The sequence below is a fragment of the Bison bison genome, unplaced genomic scaffold, assembly GCF_000754665.1.
Source record: "Bison bison bison isolate TAMUID 2011002044 unplaced genomic scaffold, Bison_UMD1.0 scf7180017864072, whole genome shotgun sequence".
NCBI classification, from domain to species: domain Eukaryota; kingdom Metazoa; phylum Chordata; class Mammalia; order Artiodactyla; family Bovidae; genus Bison; species Bison bison.
The window spans coordinates 4,093,735-4,104,286 of NW_011494644.1; the positions used below are offsets into that span (position 1 = coordinate 4,093,735).

At 40.9% G+C, this 10,552-nt stretch overlaps 1 protein-coding gene across 1 annotated transcript in view; it reads left to right on the top strand.

The window, feature by feature from the left end:
• LOC104986728 (ATP-binding cassette sub-family A member 3-like) overlaps window positions 1-10,552 on the top strand; it is a 238,467-nt gene that overhangs the window by 149,383 nt on the left and 78,532 nt on the right. The window lies entirely within an intron of this gene.

Below are 10,552 nucleotides of genomic sequence, written 5' to 3' on the forward strand. Positions count from 1 at the left end.
CCAGCCCAGCAATTCACATGATGTACTCTACATATGATTTAAATAAGCAGGGTGGCAATGTACAGACTTGACATTCTCCTTTCTCAATTTGAAACCAATCGGTTTTCCCATGTCTGGTTCTGTTGCTTCTTTACCAGCATACAAGTTTATTCAGTTCAGTTCATTTCAGTCACTCAGTCGTGTCTGACTCTCTGCAACCCCATGGAGTGCAGCACACCAGGCCTCCCTGTCCATCACCAACTCCAAGATTTTACCCAAACTCATGTCCATTGAGTCGGTGATGCACTCCAACCATCTCATCCTCTGTCGTCCCCTTCTCCTCCTGCTCTCAATCTTTCCCAGTATCGGAGTTTTTCCAATGAGTCAGCTCTTCACATCAGGTGGCCAAAGTATTGGAGTTGCAGCTTCAACATCAGTCCTTCCAATGAACCCAGGACTGATCTCCTTTAGGATGGACTGATTACATCTCCTTGCAGTCCAAGGGACTCTCAAGAGTCTTCTCCAACACCACAGTTCAAAAGCATCAATTCTTCGGCGCTCAGCTTTCTTTATAGTCCAACTCTCACATCCATACATGACTACTGGAAAAACCATAGCCTTGACTAGACAGACCTTTGTTGACAAAGTAATGTCTCTACTTTTTAATATGCTGTCTAGGTTGGTCATAACTTTCCTTACAAGGAGTAAGCATCTTTTAATTTCATGGCTGCATTCACCATCTGCAGTGATTTTGGAGCCCAAAAATAATAACAAAGAAAAGAAAAAAATTTTTCATGGGATTCCACTACTTTCTTGCTCCAGTTACAATGTCTACTCAGAATCTAGGAATATCTTTCAAGCTGTTGTGGGCAGTGTGGAGTTAGTTCAGTGTCAGATATTCCCTTGTTCTGGCTTGTACTTTTCCCCAAAGTCTACAGTTGCCCCTGAAGTGAACAGTCTCAGTTTGATTTCAGGATTTAATCTGTTACACCTGCCACTTCTGGAGTGGTTCTGTTGCAGGAAGGCAGACCCCTTCCAGGGCCCGAAACTGGGCTCTTGTCTAACACTTGGAAATGAATTGTCCAAGGAGACACATGTGCTGACAAAGCAAGAGATTTTATTGGGAAAGGGCACCCGAGTGGAGAGCAGTAGGGTGGAGAGTCCCTTGGACTGCAAGGATTGGGGGCAGAACTGCTCTGCTGCGTGGCTCACAGTCTCAGGTTTATGGTAATGGGATTAGTTTCCGGGTGGTCTTTGGCCAATCATTCTAATTCAGAGTCTTTCCTGGTGGCACACACATCACACAGCGAAGATGGATGCTAGCGAGAGGGATTCTGGGAAGTGGACAGACACGCGGTGTCTCCTTTAGACCTTTCCCAAACTGTTCCTGTTGGTGGTGGCTTATTAGTTCCGTATTCCTTATCATGATCTCCTGTCATAAAACAACTCATGCAAATGGTTACTATGGTGCCTGGCCAGGGTGGGTGGTTTCAATCAGTGTGCTTCCCCTAACAGTTCCCCCATCTTTTCTTTGCTTAGGTTGGCTTCCTCTGCTTGCAAGTCTTTCTTCAGTGTCTGATCTCTGCCCTGACACAAGGGGTTGAAAGTGGCCTCTTATTCAGGCTCCCTTACTCAGTTGTGCTGTGGAGAGGGAGAGACCCTACAAATGCCACTGTGCTGACATGTGTGGGGAGTGCTCATGGTTGTTGGGGCACATGGGGTTGCCACAGCCCAAGGTGGCATGCACTTCCCAGGTCCAAGCCGCTCAGGCTCCTGGGTGCACCACAAGGGCACAGTCCCAAGTAGGCCATGCATCTCCTCAGGGCCATTTTATTTTGCTGATTCCTAGAATGTCGATATTCACTCTTGCCATCTCCTGTTTGACCACTTCCAATTTGCCTTGATTCATGGACCTGACATTCCAGGTTCCTATGCAGTATTGCTCTTTACAGCATCAGACCTTGCTTTTATCACCAGTCACATCCACAGCTGGGTATTGTTTTTGCTTTGGCTCCATCCCTTCATTCTTTCTGGAGTTATTTCTCCACTGATCTCCCAGTAGCATATTGGGCACCTACCAACCTGGGGAGTTCCTCTTTCAGTATCCTATCATTTTGCCTTTTTATACTGTTCATGGGGTTCTCAAGGCAAGAATACTGAACTGGTTTGCCATTCCCTTCTCCAGTGGACCACATTCTATCAGACCTCTCCACCATGTTCACTCTAATTGATGCTTTTGAACTGTGGTGTTGGAGAAGACTCTTGAGAGTCCCTTGGACTGCAAGGAGATCCAACCAGTCCATTACAAATGAGATCAGCCCTGGGATTTCTTTGGAAGGAATGATGTTAAAGCTGAAACTCCAGTACTTTGGCCACCTTATGCAAAGAATTGACTCATTGGAAAAAACTCTGATGCTGGGAGGGATTGGGGGCAGGAGAAAAAGGGGACAACAGAGGATGAGATGGCTGGATGGCATCACTGACTCGATGGACATGAGTCTGAGTGAACTCCGGGAGTTGGTGATGGACAGGGAGCTGGTGTGCTGCGATTCATGGGATCCCAAAGAGTCGGACACGACTGGGCGACTGAACTGAAGTGAACTGAACTGAAAACAAACATTTCCATAAGAAAAAAGCATTGATTAGTTCAAGGTTTGAGAAAAGTTAAGTTCAGGTGGAACCAGGTGTCATCATGGCAACACAGAATTTTAAAAGAAACCTCTTTTTAATTTGTATAGAGAAGGGGAAAAAAATCTAACACTTGTAGTTTGTTTCCTCTTGCAGCTTAAGAGAGACGTAAAAAATGTCTGACACTTGCAGCCTGTTTCCTCCATTTGGAGACCCCCTACTCTTCCTGCCTGTTACCCTCTCATTGAATTCTGTTTACTAGTGTTTTGTTGAGGATATCTGCCTCTATGTTCATCAGTGATATTGGTCTGTAACTTTATTTTTGTGTGGTACTTTGTCTGGTTTTGGTATCAGGGTGATAGTGGCCTCATAGAATGAGTTTGGGAGTGTTCTTCCATCTGCAATTTTTTTGGAAGAGTTTTAGCAGGATAAGTGTTATCTCTTCTCTAATATTTGATAGAATTTTCCTATGAATGCATCTGTCCCTGGGCTTTTGTTGATTTCTTTGTTTGAAGATTTTTTAATCACAGTTTCAATTTCAGTGCTTGTGATTGGTCTGTATATATTTTCTTTTCTTCCTAGTTCAATCTTGGAAGATTGTGTCTTTGTAAGAATTTGTCCATTTTTTCCAGGTTGTCCTTTTTATAGGAATATTATTACTTATAACAGACTTTCACGATCTTTGTATTTCTGTGGTGTCAGTTTTCACTTCTATTTTCATTTCTACTTTATTGATTTGAGACTTCTTTTTTTTTTCTTGATGAGTCTGAATAACAGTTTATCAATTTTGTTTATCTCCTCAAAGAATCAACTTTTAGTTTTAATAATCTTGGCTATTTTTTTTCAGCAGTTCTTTTTCCATTTATTTCTACTCTGTTCATAATTTCTTTCCTTCTATTAACTTCGGATTTTGTTTGTTCTTCTTTCTCTGATTGCTTTTGTTGTAAGGTTAGGTTGTTTATTTGAGATTTTTCTTGTTTCTTCAAGTGCGATTGTAATACTATAAGCATCCCTCTTTCTTATATCCCATAGGCTTGGGTTCATTATGTTTTTGTTGTCACTTGTTTCTAGGTACTTTTTATATTTTCTCTTTGATTTCTTCAGTGACCTGTTGGTTATTTACTAGTATACTGTTTAGTCCTCATGTGTTTGTGTTTTTGAGGCTTTTTATTCTGTAATTGATATATAATATCATAGTATTGTGGTCAGAAAAGATGATTGATATGATTTCAATGTTCTTACATTTACCAAGGCTCACCTTCTGGCTCAGCATGTGGTCAATCTTGGAGAATGTTCCATTTGCACTTGAGAAGAAACTGTATTCTGCTTTTGGATGGAATGTCTTGTAAATATGAATTAAGTCCCTCTAGGCTCACCCTTATGGCAGAAAGTGAAGAAGAACTAAAGAGCCTCTTGATGAAAGTGAAAGAGGAGAGTGAAAAAGTTGGCTTAAAGCTCAACATTCAGAAAACTAAGATCATGGCATCCGGTCCCATCACTTCATGGCAAATAGATGGGAAACAGTGGAAACAGTAGCTGACTATTTCTGGGCTCCAAAATCACTGCAGATGGTGATTGCCATGTAATTAAAAGATGCTTACTCCCTGGAAGGAAAGTTATGACCAATCTAGACAGCAAATTAAAAAACAGAGACATTACTTTGCCAACAAAGGTCCATCTAGTCAAGGCTATGGTTTTTCCAACGGTCATGTATAGATGTGAGAGTTGGACTATAAAGAAAGCTGAGAGCAGAAGAATTGATGCTTTTAAACTGTGGTGTTGGAGAAGATTCTTGAGAGTCCCTTGGACTGCAAGTAGATGCAACCAGTCCATCCTAAAGGAGATCAGTCCTGGGTATTCATTGGTAGGACTGATTTTTAAGCTGCAACTCCAATACTTTGGCCACCTGATGCCAAGAGCTGACTCATTTGAAAAGACCCTGATGCTGGAAAAGATTGAGGAGGACGACAGAGGTTGAGATGGTTGGATGGCATCACCAACCTGATGGACCTGGGTTTGGGTGAACTCCAGGGGTTGGTGATGGACAGGGAGGCCTGGCGTGCTGTGGTTCATGGGTCGCAAAGGGTTGGACATGACTGAGTGACTGAACTGAACTGAACTGAGGCTTATCTATCATTTTAAGGCTTGTGTTTTCCTATCCATTTTCTGTCTGAATGATCCGTTCATTGATGAAAGTGGGGTGTTAAAGTCCCCCACTATTATCATATTACTGTCAACTTCTCCCTTTATCTTTTTTAATATTTACCTTATATATTGAGGTGCTCATATGCTGGGTGCATATATATTTATAATGTCTTCTTGAATTGATCCTACAACCATTGTGCAGTGTCCTTCTTTGTCTCTTATAATAGTCTGATTTAGTCTATTTTGTCTGATATGAGTATTGCTATTCCAAATTTCTTTTAATTTCCATTTGCATAGTATACCGTCTCCCACCCCCTTACTTTCAGTCTGTATGTGTCCCTAGGTGTGAAGTGGGTTTCATGTAGAGAGGATATATATGGGCTTTGATTTTATGTATCCACCCAGTCAGTCTATGTCTTTTGGTTGGTGCATTTAATTTATTTACTTTTAAGGTAATTATCAGTATATATATATATATATTCCTATGACCATTTTCTTAATTGTTCTGGGTTTGTTTTGTAGATCTTTTCTTTTTCTTGTGTTTCCTGCTTAGAGAAGTTCCTTTAGCATTTGTTATAAAGATGTTTTGGTGGTGCTGAATTCTCTTAGCTTTTAATTGCTGGTAAAGTTTTGATTTCTCTGTCAAATCTGAATGAGATCCTCCCTGGGCACAGTATTCTTGGTTGTAGGTTTGTCTATTTCATCACTCTAAGTGTATCATGCCCCTCACTTATGGCTTGCAAAGTTTCTGCTGAAAAATCAGCTCATGACCTCATGGAAGTTTCCTTGGATGTTATTTGTCATTTTTCTCTTCAGTTCAGTTCAGCCGCTCAGTCGTGTCTGACTCTTTGTGACCCCATGAATCGCAGCTCGCCAGGCCTCCCTGTCCATCACCAACTCCCAGAGTTCACTCAAATTCATGTCCATTGAGTCAGTGATGCCATCCAGCCATCTCATCCTCTGTTGTTCCCTTCTCCTCCTGCCCCCAATCCCTCCCAGCATCAGGGTCTTTTCCAATGAGTCAACTCTGCATCAGGTGGCCAAAGTAATGCAGTTTCAGCTTTAGCATCAGTCCTTCCAATGAACACCCAGGGCTGATCTCCTGTAGAATGGACTGGTTGGATCTCCTTGCAGTCCAAGGGACTCTCAAGAGTCTTCTCCAACACCACTGTTCAAAAGCATCAATTCTTTGGCACTCAGCTTTCTTCACAGTCCAACTCTCACATCCATACATGACCACTGGAAAAACCATAGCCTTGATTGGATGGACCTTTGTTGGCAAAGTAATGTCTCTGCTTTTGAATATGCTATCTAGGTTGGTCTTAACTTTCCTTCCAAGGAGTAAGCGTCTTTTAATTTCATGGCTGCAGTCACCATCTGCAGTGATTTTGGAGCCCCCAAAAAATAAAGTCTGACACTCTATTGTTTTAAATATTTTATCTTTGTCTTTAATTTTTGCCAGTTGGATTTCTATGAGTCTCTGTGTATTCCTCCTTGGTTTTATCCAGCCTGGAACTCTTTGCACTTCCTGGAATTGGTTGACTGTTCCCTTTCCCATGTTATGAAATTTTTCAACTATTATCTTTTCAAATATTTTCTTGGTTGTTTTTTCTTTTTTTTTTCCCTCACTCTTTTCCTTCCAGGATCCCTATACTGTGATTGTTGGTTCATTTACTACTGTCCCAGAAGTTTCTTAGGCTATCTTCATTTTTTTTTTCATTCTTTTTTCTTCATTGTGTTCCATGATCATGATTTACACCTTCTGTTTTCCAGTTCACTTATTCATTCTTCTGCTTCAGTTATTCTGTTATTGATTCTTTCTAGTGTATTTTTCATTTCAGTTATTGTATTTTCCATCTCTGTTTGTTTGCTATTTAGTTCTTCTAGGTGTTTGTTAAACATTTCTTGCATCTTCTCCATTATTTTTCCAAGGTCCTGGATCATCTTCACTATCATTATTCTGAATCCTCTTTTCTGGGAGTTTGCCTATCTCCACTTCATTTGTCATTTTTCTGGGCTTTTGTCTTGTGCCTTCAACTGGGACACGATTCTCTGCCTTTTCATTTTGTGTAACTTTTTGTGATTGCAGTTTTGATTCTGGAGGCTGCTGGATTGTAGACCTTGCTTCTGCTATCTACCCTTTGGTGGATGAGGTTATTTAAGAAGCTTGTGCAAACTTCCTGATGGGAGAGACTTGTGGTGGGTAGAACTGGGTCTTTCTCTGGTCAGCAGGGCCATGCTCAGTAAAACTTTAATCAATTTTTTTGCTGATGGGTGGGGCTGCACTCCTTCCCTGTTTGTGTAGCCTGTGGTGACCCAGCTCTGGAGTCTACAGGTTCTATGGAAGGGCCAATGGCAACCTCCAAGGGGGGGCTCACATGAAGGGGTACTTCTTAGAAGTGCTGCTGCCAGTACTTTTGTCTCCACAGTGAGCCACTACTGCCCGATATCTCTGCAAAAGACCCTGCAACAGTAGTGGGTAGGTCTGGTTCAGCCACCTCTGGGGTCACTGCTTCTTTCCTCTGTGTCCTGGTGTGCATGAGATTTTGTGTGTGCCCTCCAAGACTGGGGTCTCTGTAGAAGTCTCGCAATGAAATCTTGCTGGTCTTCAAAGTCAGATTCTCTGGGGATTTCTAGTCCCTTTGCTGGATATCCAGACTGGGAAGCTTGATATGGGGCTCAGAACGTTCACAATAGTGGGTGACCATCTGTGGTATTATTGTTCTCCAGTTTATGCATTGCCTATCCAGCAGGTATATGATTTCATTTTATCATGATTGCACTCCTCCTACCATTTTGTTGTGGCTTCTTTGTCTTTGGATGTGGAGTATCTTTATTCTGTTGTTGTTGGGTTCCAGCATATTCCTGTCTATGGTTGTTCAACAGTTAATTGCAATTTCAGTGCTCTTGCAGGAGGAGATGAGTGCACATGTGTCCACTTCACCATCTCGAACCAGTCCTCAAAAAGGGATGTTCTTGAATCTTGCCTTGTTTTTATAGAATTATTTTATAGGCTTATATCCTCCCTCATTGTCAGGACATTTATCACAGCTATCAGCCTGCTTTCTAATTAAAGCCCTCCAGGTCCTGCTGACATTGCAGGTCACTGATCTCCATGTCAGGGAACTTTCCCCAATGCAGGGCAGAGGTCCTGCTCCAAATTATGATTATTTTAACCCTTATATTTGGTGTGTTTTTACTACTTTTTTCTCTTGATCACATTTACAATATCTGGTGACTTTTAGTGAATGCTGGACATTATGTTAAAATACTAAAGTCTATGGAGGATTAAGCTAAGATTATCCTTCTGAGTGGCTTTATTTATTAATTTGCTCAGTTATATTCAGGATAGCTGACTTTAATAGGATTGAAGGGATATAATATTGATTTAGTCTTATAAGACCTGATCTATTGTATTTATCTTTACTCTTGGCATATAACCTCTTAAATGTACCTGTTGAAAGACTGAGAGTACTTCCCAGATCTCTCTGTTCTTAGTGAGCCTTGAACTCTAGTTTTTCTCCCTGAATGAGATTTTTTTTTCCTCCCTGATTCTTTACTTATTTCCCTCAACATTTTAAGGATCATTTTATCTTCAGTTTGTTAACCTTTCACCTTTTAGTCTTGGAAATCAAGAAATGATTTTTTTGTGGAAGCAGCATAAAGCAAGCTTCTCATTCTCTTTTCAGCTACTAAAACAAGAGCCATCCAGAATGTTCTGTACAAAAGCCACATGGTATATATTTTAGGCATTATAGTCCACATACAGTCTCTGTGTTCTCCTTCTTCCTTGTCCTCTTTCTTCCTCCTCCTTGTCCCCCTCCCTCCATCTCCACCTCTTCCTTCCCTCCACATCCCTCTTCTTTTTTTCCTCTCTTTCTTCTTTCTTCTTCTCTACCTTCATCTTTTTCTATATTATTTTTCATCAATTAAAAATGTAAAAATAATTCTTAGCTTATGGACCATAAAAAAAAGCTTCATGTCTGATATGGCCCATGCTCTGAGACTGAGTATAAGGCTCACTTCTATCAGCTTCTCTATCTTGAATTTTTATACTGTGTCTTCTTAGATAAGCTTGAAATATCTGTTTTTTATTCTAAGCATCATGAAACATCTGTAAGTTCTTATTAACTGTAGTCTTTTCCTCACTTTCAGCTATGCTTCTCGACCTTCTATTTCTACAATTGTAAGAAGGGAAAAGTAGTATAAAACTTTTGACTAGGTGAGTTTTCTTTTTCTCTCAGGTCTTTGTATTTCCAAAGCTAGTTGCTTTGCTAATTTTCTGATTCATTCAACCACATTTGTTTCATAAACACAAAATTTTTCAGGCTTTCTGGTTTTTCTAAATAATGATTTGTTTTTCTTAATCGTCAATGTTAGAAGTAGAAGTCCCTGCAAATAAGACATACAGATGGACAAAAAGCACATGAAAAGATGCTTAACATCACTAATTATTAGAGAAAGGCAAATCAAAATTGCCATGAGATATCACATCAGTTCAGTTCAATGGCTCAGTCATGTCCAACTCTTTGCAACGCCATGAATTGCAGCACACCCAGCCTCCTTGTCCATCACGAACACCCAAGTTCACCCAAACTCATGTCCTTCGAGTCGGTGATGCCATCCAGCCATCTCATCCTCTGTCGTCCCCTTCTCCTCCTGCCCCCAATCCCTCCCAGCATCAGAGTCTTTTCCAATGAGTCAACTCTTCTCATCAGGTGGCCAAAGTACTGGAGTTTCAGCTTTAGCATCAGTACTTCCAAAGAACACCCAGGACTGATCTCCTTTAGAATGGACTGGTTGGATCTCCTTGCAGTCCAAGGGACTCAAGAGTCTTCTCCAACACCACAGTTCAAAACCATCAATTCTTGGTGCTCAGCTTTCTTCACAGTCCAACTCTCACATCCATACATGACTACTGGAAAAACCATAGCCTTGAATAGATGGACCTTTGTTGGCAAAGTAATGTCTCTGCTTTTGAATATGCTATCTAGGTTGGTCATAACTTTCCTTCCAAGGAGTAAGTGTCTTTTAATTTCATGGCTGCAATCACCATCTGCAGTGATTTTTGAGCCCCCCAAAATAAAGTATGCCACTGTTTCCAATGCTTCCCCATCTATTTCCTGTGAAGTGATGGGACCAGATGCCATGATCTTAGTTTTCTGAATGTTGAGCTTTAAGCCAAATTTTTCACTCTCCTCTTTCACTTTCAAGAGGCTTTTGAGTTCTTCTTCACTTTCTGCCATAAGGGTGGTATCATCTGCATATCTGAGGTTATTGATATTTCTTCCAGCAATCTTGATTCCAGCTTGTGCTTCTTCCAGCCCAGTGTTTCTCATGATGTACTCTGCATAGAAGTTACATAAGCAGGGTGACAATATACAGCCTTGATATCCTCTTTTTCCTATTTGGAACTAGTTTGTTGTTCCTTGTCCAGTTCCAACTGTTGCTTCCTGACCTGCATATAGGTTTCTCAAGAGGCAGGTCAGGTGGTCTGGTATTCCCATCTCTTTCAGAATTTTCACAGTTTATTCTGATCCACACAGTCAAAGGCTTTGGCATAGGCAATAAAGCAGGAATAGATGTTTTTCTGGAACTCTCTTGCTTTTTCGATGATCCAGCAGATGTTGGCAATTTGATCTCTGGTTCCTCTGCCTTTTCTAAAACCAGCTTGAAACTGGTTTTTGCTGAAGCCTGGCTTGGAGAATTTTGAGCATTACTTTACTAGCGTGTGAGATGAGTGCAATTGTGCGGTAGTTTGAGCATTCTTTGGCATTGCCTTTCTTTGGGATTGGAATGA